This window comes from Anomaloglossus baeobatrachus, chromosome 4, assembly GCF_048569485.1.
Source record: "Anomaloglossus baeobatrachus isolate aAnoBae1 chromosome 4, aAnoBae1.hap1, whole genome shotgun sequence".
In the NCBI taxonomy this organism is placed as follows: domain Eukaryota; kingdom Metazoa; phylum Chordata; class Amphibia; order Anura; family Aromobatidae; genus Anomaloglossus; species Anomaloglossus baeobatrachus.
Window position 1 is genome coordinate 197,118,097 of NC_134356.1, and position 24,690 is coordinate 197,142,786.

At 42.8% G+C, this 24,690-nt stretch overlaps 1 protein-coding gene across 1 annotated transcript in view; it reads right to left on the bottom strand.

Moving 5' to 3' along the window:
* The window catches only part of ERGIC1 (endoplasmic reticulum-golgi intermediate compartment 1), a 140,284-nt gene that overhangs the window by 108,821 nt on the left and 6,773 nt on the right, over positions 1-24,690 (bottom strand). The gene's annotated exons all lie outside the window — the stretch shown is intronic.

Consider the following 24,690-nt stretch of genomic DNA (forward strand, 5'->3'; position numbering starts at 1 on the left):
CTCCATCGCACACTATTTACATTACTGCCAACCATGACATCAGGGCACTGCTCAGAGGAAAGCAATGGACTTCCTGCACGCTGAAGCTGACGCCCAGCGGTGGCCCCAAGCCATTCCTCCAGACAAACAATCCAGGAGGGAAGGTGAGAACAGGATGGGTTGAAGGAATGCATTTCACTCCGGTTTCCTGAGCGGAGTCTAAAGGGAAGATATGAGCTGATCACTAGGAAATGCCTGTAATATGACAGACAATGAATGAGATGATGAACACGAGCATTCGTATCTATTAGACATGATGAGTCCTCACTGACTTCCTCATTTTATTACCTTTAACCAAGCGAGAGGTTTTCCAAATGCAATACATGGCAGCCAATAAGTCCGCACTGGACGAGTATTGCTCCAAACGGTCTCCGTATTGGAAGTCACATCAACAGTAACAAAAAAAAAAAAAAGAGACCGTTGCACTCTGTAGTGCTAAGATATGTGGAACAATGAATATGGGAATATAGACATGTATTACTGCTACTAAAAACATGTAAAAATTGAGAAACTTAGCACACAAAAATGGCCAGTTTTATGTGAGCCCAACAGCCAGTAGAAAGGCGACCTCTTTTTGTTGGGTCCCTATCAATAGTTGGGTCATCAATAGTGACCAAATAAGCAAGGATGGTTGACCTTAGGGAGATCAACATCCAACACCGCGGAGACACCATCACGTGTTTCTCAACGCAGTGATTCTAGAGCACTGCCCCCTGGTTTGGCATAGGTGTTCTCCTTGACTGGAGACTGCCCTTCCCGTGGTTGTTCCTTCCCATTGAAAGACCTGGCTAGTTTCCTGCCAGCGTTGAGAAACATGTGATTGTGTCTCTGCAGGCTTTTTTGTTATCAATAGCGACCAAGGCATTTGAGAGGCGTACTCCATCATTCCCCTGACTCTTCACAACTCATGAAGGAAAAGGGTCTATTAAAATCCCCAAGTCTTGACATCTTTATACAACTATCAGTGTATTTGCACTGTCTTTTTCAGGCGGCCAAGACCACTGAGTTTTTCAAGAGAAAGAAACTTCAGGAAACACTAGAAGTTTTGTTTGTTTGTTTTTTTTTTATCTAATCTCAAGTGCTTTTTCAACATTTTTTGTAGTCTTTTTTTTTCTTTTACTAGCATTTTCTAGGCATTTTTTTTAACTCCACTGAATAATCAAGAAACTCGTAATGTTTAGTGATGAGCAAGCACTACCATAATAGGGTGCTCGTAAGGAATGGCTCTGGAATACTGAAAAATTAAATATCTTCGGTGAAGAAATCCGCTTTGTGTTTCTTCTTTAATCACTATTCGACCATGGTGCATGGCGGGCCGGACTGTACACTGGGTCTTCCCTTACCTTAGTGTGACTCCCTCCACCTGCCTGCTTTCTTTGAATGACCTGCCTCCTCTGTGTGAAACCTCTGCACTGATCTGTCATTCACAGACTGGAGGCAGGCAGAGGGACCTGGGGAATCATAGACAGGGAGGAGAAGACCCAGTGCCCAGCCCTTGTGCAGAAAATTTCACATAGGGTTTTATTGAAAACATCAATGTGGATTTCTTCATTAAAGGTATCAATTTAATCAGTATTACAGCCATGTTTTTACATGACAAAATTCTGCTGACAGGTTCCCTTTAAGGATGTGCATATTTATACAACCACATTATTTTTGGGGGGTTTTTTTACCCGAAAAAAATTGTAATTTATTTTTCAATTGAATTGTACAGATTATGGTTGACATTAATGGTGGGAAAAGGTCTGAAATTATTCTTCTTGGTATGACTATTTACCTGGCTAAAATCTGGCATTTTAGCAGGTATGAGTAGACTTTTTATATCCACTATATCTTTGGAGAGTAACAAGATTCACACCTGCATTTTGAAGACAGGCAGAATACACAGAAAAATTTTAGTGTTATATGAGCAATTAATAGTGTTTTCCCGAATATAAGACCTACCCCGAAAATAAGCCCTAGCAGGAGTTTTCGGCCCTTCTGGAGTATGCATAAAATATAAGCCCTATTCCAAAAATAAGTAATAGTTGTGGTTCAATAATGAAGTGTATATGCAGCTTAAGTTAAAAAATATAGCAGGGCAAGGCATTAAAGTAAGCAAACACCCCCCAAAAGAGAGAAGACAGAGAATGAGATAGCGTGTCACCAGGCAGTTACAGCCGTAAAATGAAACCCCCCAAAAAATAACATCTAAAAAAATTGCTGTGTGCCCAGAATAGTTATAACCTTAGGAGGTTTAAAAAGAAAAAGCAATGTAGTTAAATCAAGTATATATTAAGGAAGAGGCCTCAACGCCATGTTTATTCACTGAAAAATCCAAATAGCAACCAACATGGCCTCCTTTATAGCTTCCGAATGAAGGACATTACTACACCCAAACACATCTTCCGCTGATGGACCACTCAGGAGAGTAAAAGTGGAAACATGGTAAAGCGGTCCACCATTACTAATCACAGATCCACTGGTAACTTTCCCTGCCGGTGGGTGCGTATCACTTTATATCGCCAGATGCACAATAGGAACACTTGTGTGACACTGTATAAACACTATGACGGCAATGTGTGTGCAAAGAAAACAGAGGCTCCTCCAGGTCGCTCAGAATTATTAAGTAATTAGTCACTCCAGAAGCCAGCTGTGACGAAGACAAGGGACATGAGGCGTCCTATGACTGCGATCATCATTACACCAGAAAATTAGAGGGATACGCAGAACGGCAGACAAGGCGCTAGTAAGAAATCTCCTGAGGAAATTAGATCAAGAAAATATCTTAAGTCAGGAAGCAAAAAGAGCACATTGTTGCTTTGAAGGATGGAAGAAACAAAAAAAAGTGACATCCCGGGCAAACTACAATGCAGTCATTGTCTGTGAGACAGATCTAAGACTACAGCCTTGAGGAATGAAAACATTACTTAACCACTGACCCGAGCCTTTCTCCGAATCCAGAATCAATGGCTCTATTAAGCAGATACCTGAAGTGTATTATTTACAGATCACACATTTTCCATGACGCGTCTTCCGCTTGGGCCATTTAGAGTGACAATTTTTTATGCTCCTAAGATTTGAGGTCAAAGATAACTTTTAGGTCAGGTTCACCTCACATTTCTGTCACACATTTGGAGCTCCATCAAGGCAAAAGCCCTGAAAAGAGGTTTCCGGGCTTATCCGCTGAGAAATTCACACTAATGAGGCAAACGGAGTTACTTTCTATTCTGCGGTCCTCCGTTCAGTCATTTTTAGTATCGAACAAAAGTGTGTGTCCACCTATGGACATCACCAGAAAGAGGCCTGTAGTGATAGGGGATATGTGAGGAATTGTCGCAGGGTTTCAGATGGAAGCCTGAGAGAGCCACAAATGTGGGGCAGAAACGTGGTGTGAACCTAGCCATTGACTAGATTATTTCTCCTAACCCAACGTTTTGGGGTTTTTTTTACATATAAAATGTTGCCAGGATAAAATATTACTTCAGATAACCCATTAGGACTTGGGTGGGTTTCCTTGATCACAATCACCCTAATCAGTCAAAGGTCTTTTTTTCTTCAGCCACTAAAGGGGGCTTTACACGCTACGACATCGCTAATGCGAACTCGTTGGGGTCACGGAATTGGTGACGCACATCCGGCCGCATTAGCGATGCCGTTGCGTATGACACCTATGAGTGATTTTGCATCATTGCAAAAACGTGCAAAATCGGTCATCGGTGACATGGGGGTCCATTCTCAAAAATCGTTACTGCAGTAGTAACAAAGTTGTTCCTCGTTCCTGCGGCAGCACACATCGCTCCGTGTGATGCCGCAGGAACGAGGAAACTCTCCTTACCTGCCTCCCGGCCGCTATGCGGAAGGAAGGAGGTGGGCGGGATGTTATGTCCCGCTCATCTCCGCCCCTCCGCTTCTATTGGGCGGCGGTTCAGTGCCGCAGCTGTGACGTCGCTGTGACGCTGAATGAACCACCCCCTTAGAAAGGAGGCGGTTCGCCGGTCACAGCGATGTCGCCGGGCAGGTAAGTTGTGTGACGGGTCTGGGCGATGTTGTGCGGCACGGGCAGCGATTTGCCCGTGTCGCACAACAGATGTGGGCGGGTACCCACGCTAGTGATATCGGTACCGATATCGCAGCGTGTAAAGCGGCCTTTAGATGCGGTCACATATCCAGTAATCATCCGATAGAACGGATCTAGCATCAATCTGTTAACAACAAAGTTGTGTAGACACAACGTTTGTCAGTTTTTAAAAATTTGACTTCAGCTGGATCCATTTTTGTTTTTTTTTTTTCGAAGTCTATGGAAAATGGATCTGTTAAATAGCCATCAGTTTTAATTTAATTTAAAAAGGATCCGTTTTTTGCTTACTGGATCAGTGTCAAGTGGAAGATAAAGGATGGCCAATTAACGAATCAGGCTGAAATCAACTGTTTTGACAACGGATTGCTGCCGGATCTGCTCTACCGGATAATTACTGTACATGTGAACTTCACCTTATCTCAGCAGATGCCCAAGACTGCTTTGCATAGACCAATTCCGGGACGGTCCATTGTATCCAAAATGGTTAGGACTAGAGATGAGCGGATTTATTCATGTGACTCTGGTTCAATGTCCAGGTCAGTGTTACATGGCGGCCGTAGAGAAGGCCGCAAATCCCTTACCTTCCCGGAGGAACTGGAGTCGCTTTTGATTAGCCATGACCGGTGCAACGTTATCTGTGCATCATGCTCATCTCTAGTTGTAGCAGCCAAAAATTTCTCATCTTTATGGAGCTTCACTATATGACATGTTGCTTTTTTGAGCTCATAAGGCCGTGTTCACATATTGCATAAATAATGTATTTTTCGGATTATAAAGCACACTTTTCCTCCCAAAAATGTGGCAGTTAAATGAGGGTTGCGTCTTATAATCCGAATATAATTTACAGGGAACTGGTGGAGAAAGGTAGCAGAAGGCAGTTGCAATACTGCAGGCGCCTGTGCTGGGGGCCATCCTGAACAGGCTGGTTGTGCGGCGTTCATACAATGGTGCCCGGTGTCGGCACGTGCGCACATGGAGCTCTTGGCTCAAGATCTCAACTGCACACTCGCCGCCTCTGGCCCACTTATCTCCCAGCAGCGGACTTAAGGAAAATGGCGCATGTGCAGATGAGACCTCAGCTTGTCATTGAGCCGAAAGCTCAATCTACGCACGCGGTGACTCCAGGCGCAATTTCTTTGAAGTCCGCACTGCCAACAGTTTCCTGATGTTGCCTACCTCACAGCACCCGCAGCAAGCATCTGGCAAACCCGCCGCATCACCCTGCTCCACCACTGCCCCACCACCGCAGAGCATATAGAGGTTGTCAGTTCAAGCTCAACACTCAAAAAAATAGAAAATGTAATCTTTACAATTAAAGAAATTTGGATTTGTTATTATCTAATAATGTTAAAGGAACAAAACAATCTGATTATTTCTTCACCTCTAGAATGCAGAGACAGAGATTTAATGCCATGTACAGATGTACAGTGGGTACGGAAAGTATTCAGAACCCTTTAAATTTTTCACTGTTTCATTACAGCCATTTGGTAAATACAAAAAGTTTTTTTCTCATTAATGTACACTCTGCACACCATCTTGGCAGAAAAAAAACACAGAAATGTAGAAGCTTTTGAAAATGTATTAAACAATATAAACTGAAATATCAGATGGTCATAAGAATTCAGACCTTTTAGGGCTTGTTCGCACGAAACTGCTGAATATTCTGCAGCGATTTGACAGCACATGTGCACGTCAAATTGCTGCAGAAACACTGCGTAATGGATGCAGTTTTTCTGTAGAAAAAAAAGCCGATTTCATGCGCTCTGGCTGCTGCCCCACCATAGACAGAATGAGGGCTGCATCCATAGCGCACGGAATAATTGACATGCTGCTTTTATGAACGCACCAATTTGGGTCAAAATTTTAGCATCCAAATCGCAGCATTCTAAAAAGCCACGTGCGCACAGATTATGCACAATCTTCATAGATTGTGCTGGGAACGCAGGACGCATGCATTTACGCTGCAGTGCTATACGCAGCGTAAATGCATGCTATTACGCAAGGTGCGCACGAGCCCTTACTCAGACGCTCATATTTAAGTCACACGCTGTCCATTTCCTTGTGATCCGCCTTGAGATGGGTCTACTCCTTCATTAGAGTGAAAACCAGAGACAGCAAGGGGCTATACCATGCTAGTACAGAAAAAGTGATAAAACACTGTTTGAAAAAGTATTTCAATTTTATTGTACAAAAATGTGCAACACTAATTTTGTAAAACGGTGAAAGTATTACAATAGAAAAATGGTCAATAATAAAAACCAGTAAGAGAGGTAAAGAGGAATATCCCACAAGGACGATGGGAGACTGACCCCTACCATAGTCACAAAATCAAACAGGAGGCAAAGTAATGTGGATAACCACCAATGAAAATGACGCAAAAAAAAAAAAAAAAAAATGGGAAATTGTTAAATCCCTTAGTACATTGGTGGTAGTCAGTCAGAAAAAGAAGCCTACCTGTGTATTAGTAAAGAAGGGCTGGAGGGGAAAGCTTGCCGTCCAAGGTGTGGGACCGGTCCCGACACGTGTTTCAGTAACTGCTTCAGGAGACCGGCCTTCTTTACTAATACACAGGTAGGCTTCTTTTTCTGACTGACTACCACCAATGTACTAAGGGATTTAACCATTTCCCATTTATTTGCCTCATGTTCATTGGTGGTTATCCTCATTACTTTGCCTCCGGTTTGATTTTGTGGCTATGGTAGGGGTCAGTCTCCTGTCCTCCTTGTGGGATATTAAAATAATAAAAAATAGTGTTGCACATTTTTGTACAATAAAATTGATATACTATCACTTTTTCTGTACTAGCATGGTATAGCCCCTTGTTGTCTCTGGTTTTAATTCCAATATGTTTTAGGGTACATGCATCTCACTATTATGAGGTCCGGCTGTCCTGGTCATTGTTTTCTCCTTCATTGGAGTCCAGTTGTGTTTAATTAAACTGATAAGACTTGTTTTGGAAAGGCACGCACCTGTCTACATAAGACCTCACAGCTCACAGTGCATGTCAGACCAAATGAGAATCATGAGGTCAAAAGGAACTGCCCAATGAGCTCAGAGACAGAATTGTGCAAAGGCACAGATCTGGCCAAGGTTCCAAAACAATTTCTGAAGTACTGAAGGTTCATAAGCAGGGCTGTGGAGTCGGTAAGCCAAACTTTCGACTCCGACTCCTCAATTTCCCTTGCACCAACTCCACGACTCCCACATATATTGCTTAGTTAAGTGAAAAATTTATTGTAGTAAAATGTGAACATCAGACATTTAATCATTTTTATGATTAAAAATAATCAAGATATTTAGATAGAACATAAAATATATTTATTGGAATACAACTTTAGAACACAAAAAACTAATTGTAAATATGTAATACACTATGTAATATACAGTAGATTGCATATATATCGTGTGTATATATCATATATTATATATTGTATTACATATTTACAACTTATTACAGTTTGTGTTCTAAAGTTGTATTCCAATAAATATATTTTATGTTCTATCTAAATATCTTGATTATTGTATCATAAAAATGATTAAATGTCTGATGTTCACATTCCACTACAATAAATTTTTCATTTAAATATAAGCAATATACTAAATGTTATTATTTAGTATGTTTTGGTTTAAAACTGTTTTTTTGCCACTTACATAGTGTATTACATATATATATTACATAGGGTTATATAAAACACTATGTAATACACTATATAAGTGGCAAAAAACAGTTTTCAACAAAAATATACTAAATAACATTTGCGCAGTCTATGAATTTGTTGTAAGAATTAGAATTGCTTCCATCAGATCCTCCTTCATAGATGACCTCAAATTTGACCTAATCATTTTAAGGCTGGAGAACAACCTCTCTACAGTAACTTGGGCTGGAGGCAAAGCCGTAACCACATGGGCAACATCTCTAACAATTTCCGGGTATAAAGGAATTGCCTCCTGCACAGTCAGTTTTGATGAATGGTTGAATTTTTCTATTTCTTTGAGAGCAAGTGAAAAATTTTTCTGAAACCTGGTCAATCTGTTTGCTATAGGCGACGGAGTGAAATATTTTTCCTTGCGGCAACGCTTTGCCTGCTCCATGTCATCCAAATACTTGTCAAAGTTAAACTCCTCATCTGATGAGGATGAAGACATGGCAGCAGTAGCACTGTCAGGCCCCAAGTCCTCTTCCACCTGACAGTCCTGTAGACGCTCATCATAACTGCTAACTCACTCAAAGCTTCTTTTCCTTTAGTAAGCGGTTGATCATCAAGCAGTATAAGATGACTTGGGTCCACATAAACAGTTTCCAGAAGAATTTTATTTTCCAATAGCTGTGTCTCTCTCCGTTTCATTGAAGCAGAAATGCCATCTGGGATTAAGCCTCCTCTTTGGGACAGGCAAAATAGCAAGTTTTTCCACTCCCTTATGAAAATGCCAGGAGTTAAATCCTCAGCTTGTAATTTTTTAGTCAAGGTAAATGGGTGATTAAGCAATTCCTTCAATTCAGCCACCTGTGTCCATTGACCTTCATTAAAGGTTACTTGAGGGTTCACCACATCTATAAGAAATGATTTTAGTTCAAGCAATCGCTCGGTCATTAAATAAGTGCTGCCTCACCGAGTGGCTTGATCAACAAATGCATCTTTCCCAGCACGTCTCTTCAAGATGGAATCAATTTTAGGGGTTCTGGTGGCAATAACCAAATTTCCTTACTTTTCCAATCAGATTTCCAGCATGTCTGCCCAGTTTCACACATCCGGCTTTTTGCCGGTTTGGCGGATGCGGCGCACGCCAGTACAATACGATACAGTACAGTGGCAGTGCCGCAACTTCCGGGTCACATGACAGCATGTCACCTGCGTTTGTCGCGCTGCCACTGTACTATATACACTGTACTAGAGTGCGCCGCATCCGCCAAACCAGCGAAAAGCCGGATGTGTGAAATCGGGGTCCCTCCTGCAGACTCTTATTGCCAGCTGCAGCGTGTGCACAACACAGCGCATGTGATGAATATGAAAGTGTTTTGAAGCAGCTTCAACAAGATCATCTAATCTTAAAGTATCATTTTGCTGTTCTTCCGTTGTAATATGTGTTTGTTCCTCAGTTACATGAATAGCACTGTGGCCTTCCATCTCAAACATACTGAATCCTAAATTTTCTTCTAGATGTTGCTCATTACTCTCATTCATCAGTTTAATTGTACTTATGTTTGAAGCATTGTTGTTCTTTTTTGTGTTTGTAATCTTGCAGAACTTTTTCCACTAAGGCCTGGAGAAACTGGCCGGTGTGATGAGCTTTAGTATCTTTTACTGCCAGTATCTTGCTAACAATTTCTTTCTTGTCACAAAAATATTGAACATTGATAGCAAAATAATTAAGTGAAATATGGTGACTCTGGGTATCCAGCAAAGGCAATGGGTGAAAAGATAGGACATTCAGACACAGCGTTTTGTGAGGATCCTCACAAAGAATGAACAGTCAGTTTGTGGCTGTTTTCTAATCTGCTTTTGCTATTGAAAGTATTATTTGTGAGCTCAAAAACCTTTCAGGTGATGCGTTTTTTTTTAAAAAGCTGATCTGCTTTTGCAGCTGACAAACGTATCCTCAAAAAACGCCACAAAAACGCTGTGTGTGAATGTAGCCTTAGGCTATGTGCACACACTGCGTTTTTTTGACGCTGCGCTTCTGTGCGTTTTTAGCGCTAAAAACCGCAAAGAAACGCAGCGTCTTTAAAAACGCATGAAAAAACGCATGCGTTTTTTACCACGTTTTGGTGCGTTTTTGCTCACTGCATTTTTCTGCATTTTTTTTTTATCAGTGAACATTGCCATTAAAGATTTTTTTTTTTTTTTTTTTTTACAAAGGTCTGTAATTTCCTTCTTCCATATGTTCTTCATTCTCCACTAGTGTATGCAGGAGAGCAGACAGCTGCAGAACTAGAAGGCTCAGCATGCTCCATCCAGGACTGTATGCTGGAGGGAGAGTCAGGGGGAGCACACCTACAAGGCTCAGCATACTCCATCCACTAGTGGATGCAGGAGAGCAGACAGCAGCTGCAGAACTACAAGGCTCAGCATCCTCCATCCAATAGTGTATGCAGGAGAGCAGACAGCAGCTGTCGAACTACAAGGCTCAGCATCCTCCTTCCAGGACTGTATGCAGGATTTCTTTGCCCCCCCAAACAAGAAAAATGACGTGGGCTTTGCCATATTTTTGTATGCTAGCCGGGTACAGCAGGCAGGTATGGGCTGCCCCCAATCCCCAGCTGCCTATTTGTACCCGGCTGGGAACCAAAAATATAGGGAAGCCCTTTTTTTTTTTTTTTTTTTTTTTATTATTTCATTTCATGAATTTCATGAAATAATTAAAAAAAAAAATGACGTGGGCTTCGCCTATTTTTTGTGTCCAGCCAGGTACAACTAGGCAGCTGGGGATTGGAATCCGCAATGCAGGATGCCCAAGCTTTCTGGTCACCCCCGCTGCGAATTGCAGTCCGCACCCACCCCAGAAAATGGCGCTTTCATAGAAGCGCCATCTTCTGGCGCTGTATCCAACTCTTCCAGATGCCCTGATGCCAGGTGGCTCGCTGGGTAATAATGGGGTTAGAGCTAGCTGTGTATTATCAGCTGGCCCTAAGCCCGAAATTCATGGTGTCACGCCAATATTAGACATGGCCACCATGAATTTCTAGTAAAGATAAAAAAAAAAAAAAAAAATATATATATTTTTATTAGAAATAAAACACAACACAATTAGTGGCTCCATCTTTATTGAAATAAAGAACCCCCCTGCGCAGTAATCCTGGGTCAAGGGTCCAGCGCCGTCCGATCTGGAAGGCAAAGCAATCAGATGACGTGTCAGGTTCAAGGCCTAAATCACATGAGACAGCAGCTGATTGTATAAGCGGCTTTTTTTTTTTTTTTTTTACAATCAGCTGATGCATCAGTGCAAAAAAAAAAAACTTCTGTGCAGCGTCGGACTGGCTATCGGAGGAATCTCCAGTAATGCCAGGCCTGTATTCAGGTACCTGCACTGCACGACGGAGCTCTCACCTGAGCTCCGGCGTGCAGCCTGGACTTTACAGCGAGCGCCGAGTGACTGATTCCCCGGCACTTGCGATTCAGTTCATGACAGCTGCAGACATCCCGGGCTAATCTCCGGTGCTCTCACCTGAACTCCAGAGATCACCCTGGCCTGTCTGCAGCTGTCATGAACTGACTGCAAGCGCCGGGGAATCAGTCACTTGGCAGTAAAATCCAGCATCACCGCGAGACTTACGATCAGCTGATGCGTCAGGTGACCGCATCAGGCGATCACCGCCAGGTCCTCACGGCCAGGTCATGCAGCTATCGGACGTGCCTGGGTGGCGGGACTGGGAGAGGAGCTGGGAGCGGACATTGCACCGGGAGTCTGCAGACAGGTGAGTATAACATTTTTCTACTGTTCATTTTTGATTTAGCAGCCGCTTCCACCTCCTGCACGGGAGCGGACATGGCACCGGACGGGAAATGGAAGCAGCGGTGGCGGTACCGGGAGGATTCACGCTTCTGTGTTTACTGACAGAAAGAATCCTCTTCCTGTACATGTCACTTTACTACCCACCCCTTGCGTTTATAGCTGCGTTTTTAGTAATAAAAACGCACTAAAACGCAGCTATATTTGCAATTTGCTGGTTTCATTGCGTTTTTGAACATCTCATTGAACTCAATGGGTGGAAAACGCAGTGAAAAACGCAAAAATAATTGACATGCTGCTAAAAAAAAAACAAAAAAAAACGCTGTGTGCAGACAGCAAAAATGAAAACTCAGACTTTGCTGGCGAAGCAAAGTCATGCAGTTTTCTGAGCAAAAACGCACCCAAAAAACGCGCAAAAACACTGCGAAAAACGCACTGTGTGAACTTACCCTTAGATCAGGAATAGAACAGACATTTATAGGACATTTCATAACTTTCACAAACTCCTATGAAAAAATATTCAGCACATTCTGCATTGCACTACTGTCCCCAATTTATTAAATATTTTAGGAGTTGGAGTATTTTATACCGACTCCACCAAAATGAGCTCCGACACCACGACTCCGACTACACAGCCCTGTTCCTAAGAGCACAGTGGCCTCCATAATCCTTAAATGGAAGAAGTTTGGGACCACCAGAACTCTTCCAAGACCTGGCCATCCAGCCAAACTGAGTAATCGTGGGAGAAGAGCCTTGGTGACAGAGGTAAAGAAGAACCCCAAGATCACTGTGGCTGACCTCCAGAGATGCAGTAGGGAAATGGGAGAAAGTTGCACGAAGTCAACTATCACTGCAGCCCTCCACCAGTCGGGCCTTTATGGCATTGTGGCCCGACAGAAGCCTCTTCTCAGTGTAAGGCTAAGTTCACATTTCCGTTGATTTGTATCAGTCACATGCGTCGCTTGACGCATGTGACTGATGCGCTGTTCAACGCTGTACAACGGATGACAAAGAACAGAATTCTTTGTCGGATTCCGTTGTGTGCGGGGGGCGGAGTTCGGGGGCAGAGCCGAGCGGGGGGCGGGGCCAGGCGCTGAGGATGTCAGTGGAAGTGCTGCGGTCTGCATGGCTGGGGACAGGTGAGTGTATCTGTGAGTGAGTGAGTGTGTGTATGTGCATGTATGTATGTGTGTATGTGCACATGCAAAGTGCGGGAGGGGGCGGAGCCGAGCAGGGGGCGGGGCCAGACGAGGGTGTCAGTGCTTGTCTGCATGGCTGGGGACAGGTGTGTGTGTGTGTGTGTGTGTGTGTACATACATGTGCGGAGTGCGGGAGGGGGCGGGGCCGAGCGGGGAAGTGTCGGCCTCCCTGCACACGTAACCAGCCTAAATATCGGGTAACAGCAAAGCACCCCATGTTTACCTTGGTTACCCGATATTTACCTTGGTTACGGGCCTACACCGCTTAGCGCTGGCTCCTTGCACCGTAACCAGGGTAAATATCGGGTAACCAACCAAAGCTGGTGACGTGTGCAGGCAGGGAGCCAGAGAGCATGCGCAGCGAAATCCGACGGATCTCGCTGCTCAAAAAACGTTACATGCTGCGTTCCTCCCGCCCGGCGGTCAGTCGTTCCACGACTGATCAGTCGGGCGGAGGGTGCAACGCAGCATCATCAGTCACAATCCGCTGCTCATACAAGTCTATGGGAGCAGCGGAATCCGCTAAACGGATTCCGCTGTTTACAAGAGCAGCGGATTGTGACTGATACATTTTAGCGGAAATGTGAACTTAGCCTAAGACATACAAAAGCCCGCATAGAGTTTACAAAAAAAAAAAAAAAAAACACATGAAGGACTCCCAGACTATAAGAAATAAGATTCTCTGGTCTGATGAGATGAAGAGAGAACTTTTTGGTGATAATTCTAAGCGGTGTGTGTGGAGAAAACCCGGCACTGCTCATCACCTGCCTAATACAATCTCAACAGTGAAACATGGTGGTGACAGCATCATGCTATTGGGGTGTTTTTCAGTTGCAGGGACAGGACGACTGGTTGCAATTGAAGGAAAGATGAATGTGACCAAGTACAGAGATATTGAGGAAGAAAACCTCTTTGAGAGTGCTCTGGACCTCAGACTTAGCCGAAGATTCACCTTCTAACAAGACAATGACCCAAAGACATACAGATAGGGACTCTAGATTGTGAGCCCCAATGGGGACAGTGTTGCCAATGTATGTAAAGCGCTGTGGAATTAATAGCGCTATATAAATGAATAAAATTATTTATTATTATTATTATTACCCTAAGCAGAAAGCTAAAATAACAAAGTGGTGGCTTCAGAACAACTCTTTGACCATTCTTGACTGGTCTAGCCAGAACCCTGACCTGAACCCAATTGAGCATCTCTGGAGACAAAATTTAAAGGGGTCTGAATACTTTCGGTACCCACTGTATCTTTATGTACCTGCATAATCTGTTTCTGGGTTCCCTACCTACAATATAGCACAAGATTAAGAAATTGCACTCTCTCTCTCAGTGTGGGCTGCGCTCCTTTGTAGAGTTGCTGCTGAACAATAAGTTTCCAAGTTTGAGTTTCAGGGAGACCAGAGACGAGAATTTATTTATCTGCAGAGAATTTGTTATTCATCTCCGCCACAAGGCAGAGGAGAAATAGAGCTAAGAAGGAGAGGTAAGAGGAAGTCGGGACAAAAGCCTTGACTGCCAGGACAGCGAGACTGAGCCCTCAAATTGGGATGGTCACACTGAAACCAGGACGGTTGGGAGCTGTTACCCAGCTGCCAAACGTTCACTGTGAAACATCCCAGCAACTAAAAGGTCCATTCAAGAAGGCCAACACTTATTCCCAATCAATGACTGATATAAATATGCCGACGACCAGCAGAAAATCAGGCAAAATGCTTGTATGATAGCTGATTGGATCGTTTGACAGCAGAAAAATCATCCTCATTCTATCCAGATACAATTTGCGCTAGCTCATGTGTACGAACAATTAACCGAGCGCCAATCTACTTATTGTTTACTCGTTCTGTAGGCAGATATAGCCAAGTTTGTCCTAACAATAAGGTATGACGGCGACTGAAACTACTATTTCTAAGGTCTATGAAGCATAATTAATAAAGGGATATTACAGATCATGATCTGGGACACTTTACAAAAAAAAGTCTGGATCCTTCAACATATAAAAATCAATTGTATTCTATTGAAAAAAAGATTGAACAGGAGAATAGCTGACATTTAGTAAGAGAATTGTTCCTATCCAAACAGAGAAGTGCTGGTTTGCCTAGTATAGTGGAAAGACATTGCAATGAACAATGGTCACGCTGTTAAAGGTTAATTTCCCAAAAAACGTCTGAGAAGTCACAGAGACATGTCAGAACACTAAATCGCAGAGGACATAGATCATTGTTGGACTTGAAGTGGCTTAAAGAAATGAAAGCGACACTCTCCATATTTAAAGGATACATGTGCAACTCAAACTAGAATATCAAAAGTAATTTATTTCAGTAATTCAATACAAAAAGGAAAATGTATATATTATATAGAGTCATTACACACAGAGGGATCTATTTCACGTATTTCTGTTGATGATGATGATGATGTCTTACACTCAATGAAACCCAAAAGTCATTACCTCAGAAAGGTAGATTATATAAGACCAACTGAAAAAATGATTTTTAAGCTCAGAAATATTGGCCTACTAAAAATTATGTACATAAATGCACTCAATACTTGGTTTGGGGCACCTTTTACATGAATTACTGCATTAATGCGGCGTCGCATAGAGGCGATCAGCCTGTGGCACTGCTGAGGTGTTATGGAAGGTTGCTTTGATAGCAGCCTTCAGCTCATCTGCATTGTTGGGTCTAGTGTCTCTCATCTTCCTGTTGACAATATCCCATAGATTCTCTATGGGGTTTAGGTCAGGTGAGTTTTCTAGCCAATCAAGCACAGTGATACTGTGGTTATTAAACCAGGTATTGGTACTTTTGGCAGTGTGGACAAGTGCCAAGTCCTGCTGGAAAATGAAATTTCCATCTCCAAAAACTTGTTGGCAGTAGAGGGAAGCATGAAGTGCTCTAAAATTTCCTGGTAGACGGCTGCACAGACTTTGGTCTTGATAAAACACAGTGGTCTTACACCAACAGATGACATGACTCCCCAAACCATCACCGATTGTGGTAACTTCACACTAGACCTCAAGCAGCTTGGATTGTGGCCTCTCCACTCTTCCTCCAGACTATGGGACCGCAAATTTCCAAATGAAATGCAAAATTTACTTTCATCTGAAAACGGCACCTTGAACACTGAGTAACAGTCCAGTTCTTTTTCTCCTTGGCCCAAGTAAGACACTTCTGGCATTGTCTATTGGAAATGAGTGGCTTGGCACAAGGAATGTGACAGTTGTAGCCCATGTCCTGGATATGTCTGTATGTGGTGGCTCTTCAAGCACTGACTCCAGCAGCAGTCCACTCCTTGTGAATCTCCCCTAAATTTTTGAATGGCCTTTTTTTTATCAATCCTATCAAGGCTGCGGTTATCCCGGTTGCTTGTGCACCTTTTTCTACCACACTTTTTCCTTCCACTCAACTTTCCATTAATATACTTGGATATAGCACTCTGAGCAGTCAGCTTCTTTAGCAATGACCTTTTGTGGCTTACCCTCCTTGAGGAGAGTGTCAATGACTGCCTTCTGGACATCTGTCAAGTCAGCAGTCTTCCCCATAATTGTGTAGCCTACTGAAAAAGACTAAGGGACCATTTTAAACCCTGAGGAAGCCTTTGCAAGTGTTTTGTGGTAATTATTCTAATTTTCTGAGATAATGACTTGAGTTTTCATTGGCTGTAAGCCATACTCATCATTAACAGAAATAAATAAGTGAAATAGATCCCTCTTTGTATAAGGACTATATAATATACGCGTTTTCCTTTTTGTATTGAATTACTGCAATAAATTAACTTTTTGATACTGTATTCTAATTTATTGAGATGCACCTGTATATGTGCACATTATAAGTGCAAATTATGGCAGACAGGGATCAATGGCACTCTGGTCTGCGGCTATGCTGTCCCATATGTAGCAAGCTGTAATGAATGGTGTGTTTTGACATCCAACATTAAAGGGGATGCTCAGTTAAAACACGTTATTAGCTACCACCAAGATAAGTGATAAGTTATTGATTAGTGAGGGTCCGACCACTGGGACCACCACCGATTGGCAGAATGGGGATCTCTTAAGCGGGCATTACACGCTACAATATATCTTACGATGTGTTGGCGGGGTCACGTCGTAAGTGACGCACATCCGGCATCGTAAGTTATATTGTAGCGTGTAACAGCTACGTGCGATTACGATTGAACGTTAAAACGTTCATCGCATGCACATCGTTCAATTGCTAAAAAAATGAACGTGAGGTTGTTCAATGTTCCCGAGGTAGCACACATCGCAGTGTGTGACACCCCGGGAACTATGAACAGATCTTACCTGCGTCCCGCGGCTCCCGCCGGCAATGCGGAAGGAAGGAGGTGGGCGGGATGTTTACGTCCCGCTCATCTCCGCCCCTCCGCTTCTATTGGCCGGCTGCTGCGTGACGTCGAAGTGACGCCGGATGTCCCTCCCACTCCAGGAAGTGGATGTTCGCCGCCCACATCGTACGTGTGACGGCAAATTATCGTTTGTGCAACACGTTCAACAAATTGAACGTGCCGCACATACGATGGGGGCGGTTACGATCGCATACGATATCGTATGTTTAATCATAACGTGTAAAGCAGGCTTTAGTCTAATTAGAATGCAGTGACAGTGCGTATGCACAACCCTATTCTTGCCCTATGGGGCTGCCAAGCGCTTCCCTCGGTTTCTTCAGCAGCCCTATAGGAAATGAATCGAGCGGTGATCTGGCGTCTAACTTAAGCCAGCATTTTGTAATGGGATGACCAGTTCCCCATTGGAGATAGAAGTTCACCATCTGCTGCCTTAACTAGACATGTATGGCAGAAAACCAAGCACAACAGAGCACACTGGTACTCCGTCTGCATCATTACAGTTAATGGTCCTGTCAGTGCATACATCCGAATCCCATTGTGCAGCGGTTCGGACGTAAACCCACAAGGAGCCATTGAACGTAGTGGCAAACACTGAGCCCAGCCTCAAACTTGCCCATTTTTACCATTACACAATATACCTCAACCCTTGTCAGGTGTAAGTGGCACAAGATAATCAACGTTAGTTAGCTCACCTGTCGGCGGTATTAATGTTATGGTTGATAGACATATATGTGCTATATAAATGACAAAATATAAAGCCTGTACCCAGTTCTCCAAAAATAGATGACAAATGACATTAGAAGTCAAAGAGACAGCGCTCTGCAGCGTGGCCTGGTTCTGTCAATCAGTGAGTCTTCATACCTCCATACACTTTAGATCCGGCGATATCTAGTGTGTATGACGCCTCACGTCTCTTCCAAAACAGATGGCATTAGGGAGAGAAGTATCCAGCACATCCGATTTTGGACATCTAATCCTTTGGATCTCCAGGAAATAAGCTACTGAACCACCGATCTACTGTGTATAGGGGGCTTAATCAGAGTCCACACCACTCACAACGTCTAAAAAGTCTCTATAGCAGTTCCGTGAAATGATAGTTACCTTTGTTACAGATCGTGTCAGGTTGTTTTATTTCTTCGGGGGCATTTTTCTTTTTACCTAAATACTTATCATTCAGACTAAAAAATATGTGCACTTGGGTTTAATTAAACATTTTTTAGCATTTGCTTCTACAGTATAGCTGCAGAGCGAGATTCACTAAAGGCCCCGAGCACATTACACGAGGTAAAAGTAGGCCGAACTTGCCAATCTAAACCATCAATAGGGGCCTTTCAGAATAATTTATATCCAGTCCGCGTGGAAAATGGTCCGCACACGGACCCAATGTTAGCCTGTGTGGACAAGCAAGTAAACTAAAAATCTATACAAGGCCTACGCCACACGGCGAAAAAAACGGTGCGAGTGGAGTGCGATAAAACATCGCATTCCACTCGGACCAATTCTAGCCTGTGTGTGAGCACACGAGCGAATATTTTCTCAGCCCTAATCGGACCGAGAAAACAATCGCAGCATGCTGCCACTGTAATGTGAGACTCTCTCTCTCACACACCCATTTAAGTGTATGGAGCGAGAGAAAAAAAACGCACTGAACTCGCGGTACACCGGTGTACCACGAATGCAGGGCGAGAATCGCAATAGTTGGCTACAGAGGCAAGCGGGAGAGAAATCCCTCCCTCCCCTCTGCAGCACCTACCCGCCCCTCCTCAGAGCCAGCCCGCCCCCCGCAGCTGAGGTCCGCTCGCACAGTCGGACCTCAGTCGCAGGGACACTCACATGACACTCGGCTCCTACTGTGCTGCCAGCGTGAGCCGAGTGTCATGCGAGGATCGAACTACTGCCCCGTGTGGCCCCGGCCTTAAGCTTCAAAATGGCTCATCCATCATCATCATCCATTACTTTTTGTGCATTTTCCTAATTAAAGGAGTTGTCCCACAAAGTACATTTCAAAATCAATAGATCTTGTAATAATAATTATACATTCAACAATTTTTTGTGAAAAAAAAAAAAAGTTCCTGTGCTAAAATAATATTATAAATGTGTCCCTGCTATGTACTGTGTAATGGCCGTGTCTGACTGTGCAGGGACGTAGTCTGAACATTCTTCCCATGCCCTATGGAGATGTGGTAACAAAAAAGGAGTATACAGACAAGATAGTATGGTTCGCAGCTGATTCGGTCTGTGAGGTAAAACATTTCCCTGCCTGTTATAACAGGTTTTACCTCTCAGAAGGAATCAGCTGCCATTCCATACTGTCCTTTCTTTATCTTCTTTTGCCTCCTCCCCTGCCCAGGAGCTGTGGTATGATCAGACCATGTCTCTGTACGGTCAGACAGGGTCATTACAACAGTACATAGCAGGAGCATAGATAAAAAATTTTCATGGGAACATTTTTTTTTTTTTTTTAACACATCCATTTATGGAACGTCTTCTTATCCCAAGATCTATTGATTAAAATGTACTTTGTTTGTAGGACAACCCCGTTAATGTTAAAATGGAACATAGCGTACTTTCTACTTTAGATTAGAGTGCACTTATGGCTTCAACCAACTGCAAATAACGTTCATTCACGGATCTAGGATATTTGTTCAGCATAATTAGCAAGATAGGGAGTAAAGTGTGCAGCAGTAGTAGAAACTGCCCTACTTGTTACTAACTACAATAATGGATGTCTAATATACTGTAAATCAGTGCATGGAAAGTAGTCACCTATAGCAGAAATATTAACACAATTTACACGTAGTCTATTGTGTAACTGTACTCTATAATGAGTGTCACAAGAGAAGAAGACCAGTACATAAAGTGAATGGCCAGCTACACAACTGCCCATACATAGATAAAAGTCGGGCAAACCCTGCAGAAGCAGGATAGGACAGCTGGACGTCTTCCAAGGATATCCATTAGGTGCCACAAATAGGAGTTTTCACATGTGCATCTGCCTGGAACTATATACTAAGACCACCCAGCCGTCCCGCACTAATGGGTCAGCACAACCTAAGTATGAAGAACCATCTCCATCACTAAAGGCCCGATTCATAGTGTTTTGTACTCCAGTCGCAGTGAACAGATTGCCAGAGTAAGATGCACCGAATTCATAAAGAGTGACACGCCACTTAATGGACTAGGCGCATCTTGCAACTAGTATGTGCCTCCTCAAGAAATCGTACCCGAATCAGGGACAGGAGTACATTTCTGGCTTAAACTATACCACTGAAGTGTCGAAACGTTTGACGAATATGCCGGGCGGCTGTCACTATGTCCTGACCTAGCCGTGCCCACTTTGGCAAGACTGGAGTAAAAATTGCAAAAGTTGAACAAGTCTAGCAACATTTAAGGCCCTGTGCGCACTAGAAAAAGGAATTTTCTCAAGACATTTCTTGAGAGTCTGAAAGATTAGCGCACTTGTGTTCAAAAAACGCACCAATAACGCATGCGTTTTTACCGCGTTTTTGATGCGTTTTTTTTCCGCGGGTTGGTCCCTGCGGTCTATTACCATTATCTATGGCAAAAAACGCAGGTACCTACAGAAAAGAAGCGACATGCACATTCCTTTTCTCAAGAAATTCTAAAGAAAGAATTTTCTTGAGAAAAAAAAAACGCAGTGTGCGCACAGCTATTTTTTTTTCCCATTAGGTTTTGCTGGGGAATGTCTACAGAAAGGTTACAAGCATTTTCTCAAGAAATTTCTGCAGCAAAAACGCAAAAAAAAGTGCGGGTAAAAACACCGTGTGCACACAGGGCCTTAAGGCTTTTTTTCAAGAATTCTGATGTGAAGATCTTGATGACTCAGATTCTAAAGCCGGGGCCACACGGGGACTAATGCGATCCTCGCATGACACTCGGCTCACGCGGGCAGTACAGCAGGAGCAGAGTTTCATGCGAGTGTCACTGCATGATCGGACCTCAGCTGCAGGGGGCGGGCCGGCACTGAGGGGAGGGAGGGATTTATCTCCCTCTCTCTTCCGTAGCTGGTTATTGCCATTCTCGCCCTGCACTCGCGAGACACCGGTGTACCGCGAGTGCAGTGCGATCTTTCGCTCACCCCATAGACATGAATGGGTGCGAGAGAAAGCCTCGCATTACAATTGCAGCATGTGATTGTTTTCTCGGTCCGATTAGGGCTGAGAAAATAATCGCTCATGGGTGCTGACACACAGGCTAATATTGGTCCGAGTGGAATGCGATGTTTTATCGCATTCCACTCGCTCCGATTTTCATGCCGTGTGTCTTAGGCCTAAGATTACAGATAGATACAGCGAGTAGAGGAGATATATATATATATATATATATATATATATATATATATTATATTTATTACACATATAGACAGTTTCCAATCAAGTTCCCCTTGACTATATAAGGGTACCTTAACATTAGTTTGCACACTGCTGGAAACTCTTTATTGGAGCCTCTACTTTCACCTTTGCGAGTGAAGTGGACAATCAGTTACGGAAATGAGTGGGGTTAAGAACATTGAAATATGGATGTATTACGATTTTGTGAAACAGGCCTTACATAGAGCAAAAGAAAATACGCTAGGAAACAAAGTAAGAAAAAGCAGACACCCCATGATAATTCTCCACAGTCCAAGTTTACTCGGACGTACCGTACATTCTTTTACAGCCCATGGCGAAGTAAATGCTCTCATTACTTACCAGCAGTCAGATCTTAGGGGATTAAAAGGAGCCAACATCCAACAAGATATTCTGCCACCTGACCATTTTATTTGTTTACAACTACTGTATGTGGCATTTCTAACATTCCTTGGATTCATACTCCACAGGGGGTCCACAAACATTGGGGTCTCTGGTGGAGTATCTTCTTGCTGCTCAACTACATCCCAATATACACCATGGTATAATATATGCCTCCTTCCAGCAAGCAGACACCACATAACTACTGCCTGGAATACTTAAGTGTATTATTCTAGTACATCTACACCACATAAAAAGTGTACATACCTAAGCGAAAAATAACAAAAAACAAACAAACTGTAAATGACTTGGTAACTTGTACAAGAGGTTCAAAAATTACAATATAAGGAAAGTATCACCAGTAGAAAGCAATGCAATGATGTGGAAAACAATGGCACTTTCTATTCTAACTTTCTACGGTTCAACGGCACTAACTTTCTACGGCCTAATGGTACTTTCTTATTTTCTACCTTTCTAGGGCCTAATGGCACTTTCTCATTATTTACCTTTCTAGGGCCTAACGGCACTTTCTTGGACCCAACGGCACTTTCTACCTTTTTAAGGCCTAACGGCACTTTCTAATTTTATACCTTTCTAGAGCCTAACGGCACTTTCTTGGACCCAACGGCACATTCTACCTTTTAGGGCCTAACGGCACTTTCTGATTTTTTACCTTTCTAGGGCTTAACGCCCCTTTCTGATTTTCTACCTTTCTAGAGTCTAACGGCACTTTCTCATTGTTTACCTTTCTAGGGCCTAACGGCACTTTCTAATTGTATACCTTTCTAGGGCCTAATGGCACTTGCTACCTTTTTAGGGCCTAACGGCACTTTCTAATTTTATACCTTTCTAGGGCCTAACGGCACTTTCTAATTTTCTACCTTTCTAGGGCTTACCAGCACTTGATACCTTTCTAGGGCCTAACAGCACTATCTTGGACCCAACGGCACTTTCTACCTTTCTAGGGCCTAACGGCACTTTCTACTGGACTTTCTAACTTTCTTCGGCCCAACGGTACTTTCTTGATCCCAACAGCACTCTCTAGAACTACTTTAAAATAACTATGAAATCGCATATGAAGCACTTCAATATATAAAGAATAGTGATGAGCAAGTTGTTTGAGTGCTTGGTACACAAATTGAGCAGGTTAGCTTGGATGGGCTCAATCCGATTTCTGAGTAGAATGGAAGTCAATGGGAAACTCGAGCATTATTCAGGACAAATTATTCCATCTAGCAGTGAGAATGCGCCAGCAATAGAACGTATGACCGAGGAAATGGCCATAATCCTTGGCTACATTTTATTTACCTACTTGTTAAATGATATGTTTTGCATCAGTTGCAGTGGCTAAATCCAGAATACTAAAGCAAGGCATGCAATACTAATAGAAAACAAGCAAAGCAATGAGCTGGAACTTCTCTTCGTGGCCCCCAGCTGTCAAATACGGAATTTCTGCTGGACACCTCCTTTTGCAGAGTTCCAGGCTAATGACAAAATAAGTCTCAGAGCGTACATACATGCAAAGCTAAATCATGAAAATTTATTCAGGAAAATGCTGCAGATTTTGTCATGCAAAAATCAAAACTCGCATCATAATCTGAATAAAATATATATATATATAAAAAATTTTTTAAAAAAAAAAGCCGTGTTGCTCAATTTCTTCTACAGATTTTCTCTCCGGATTCTGTAAAATCTCATATACATTTATGATATTGTAATAAGCACAGGTTTTTTTTTACTAAGGAAATTCCAGATCAAAAATCTGCTGCGCAACAATTTAAGAGGTTGCCCAGTCTGAGAAAGCCTGCAGTCGCCATTTGCACACTGTCACGATTCCCCGAATGGGTGTTCACCCAGATGACCGCATGTATGCCGTTTGTATACTTGCAGTCACGTGCTCACTAATCGACAGAAGTTGGACGAGACAAATCAACACGACCAAATATGCAAACTGCCATGGGAAGTACAAGGGAATCGTGACAGTGAGCACATTGCACACACTTGCACAATTCAGCAGTCAAAGAACGACTGCAGATATTTATTCTTAGACCAGATATCTCCTTTAAGGTGAAAGCATCAAGAAAGGCCTCTTTAAAAAAGAGCATATTTATAATATACTTAGAGATATTTTGCATCTGAAAATCATTGCCACATACAATAAATGAACAGGACTCCTACCCATTACATCTACAGCAGGGGTGCACAACATCGTTTCATCCAAGAGCCACATTGCCATGCTGAGACAATCCCAAGGGCAGCAAACAATTAAAAGGAATACATCACCAAAACCAAGTTGAGTATTTGAAAAGAATTGAGATTTTCTACTCAGTTTTTTCTGCAAAAACTCATGAAAACACATTAGTTTTTGGAAGAGAAACTTGCCAAATCTTCCTCCTAATCTCCAAACTCCACGTTTTGAGGATTTTTCTGTTTTAACATAGTCATGAAGCATAATATGGATTGCTACATGTATACAGGATCAGAACCACCATCAGTACATGACTGCAGTGGCAAAAGTCACTGTCGGTACTTGCATTTATGTACTGAAGGTATTTCTGGCACTGCATAGCTTAGAAGAGTGATCAACTGTAATGTCAGGTCAGCTCCATATACAATATACAACACCCACTAATTCCTTAATCTGAAAAACGGTAAGATGATACTGGGAATCGTTATCAGCCATCATCACACTGTGGACCATACAGGAACCACAGTACTAATAAAAGGCAGACAGCATCACAAATAAATATTTACACTCAAGTACTTTATAGATCTATAGATTTATAGTCTCTGATTCCAGTTGTTCCCAACCAGATGGTCTCCATGT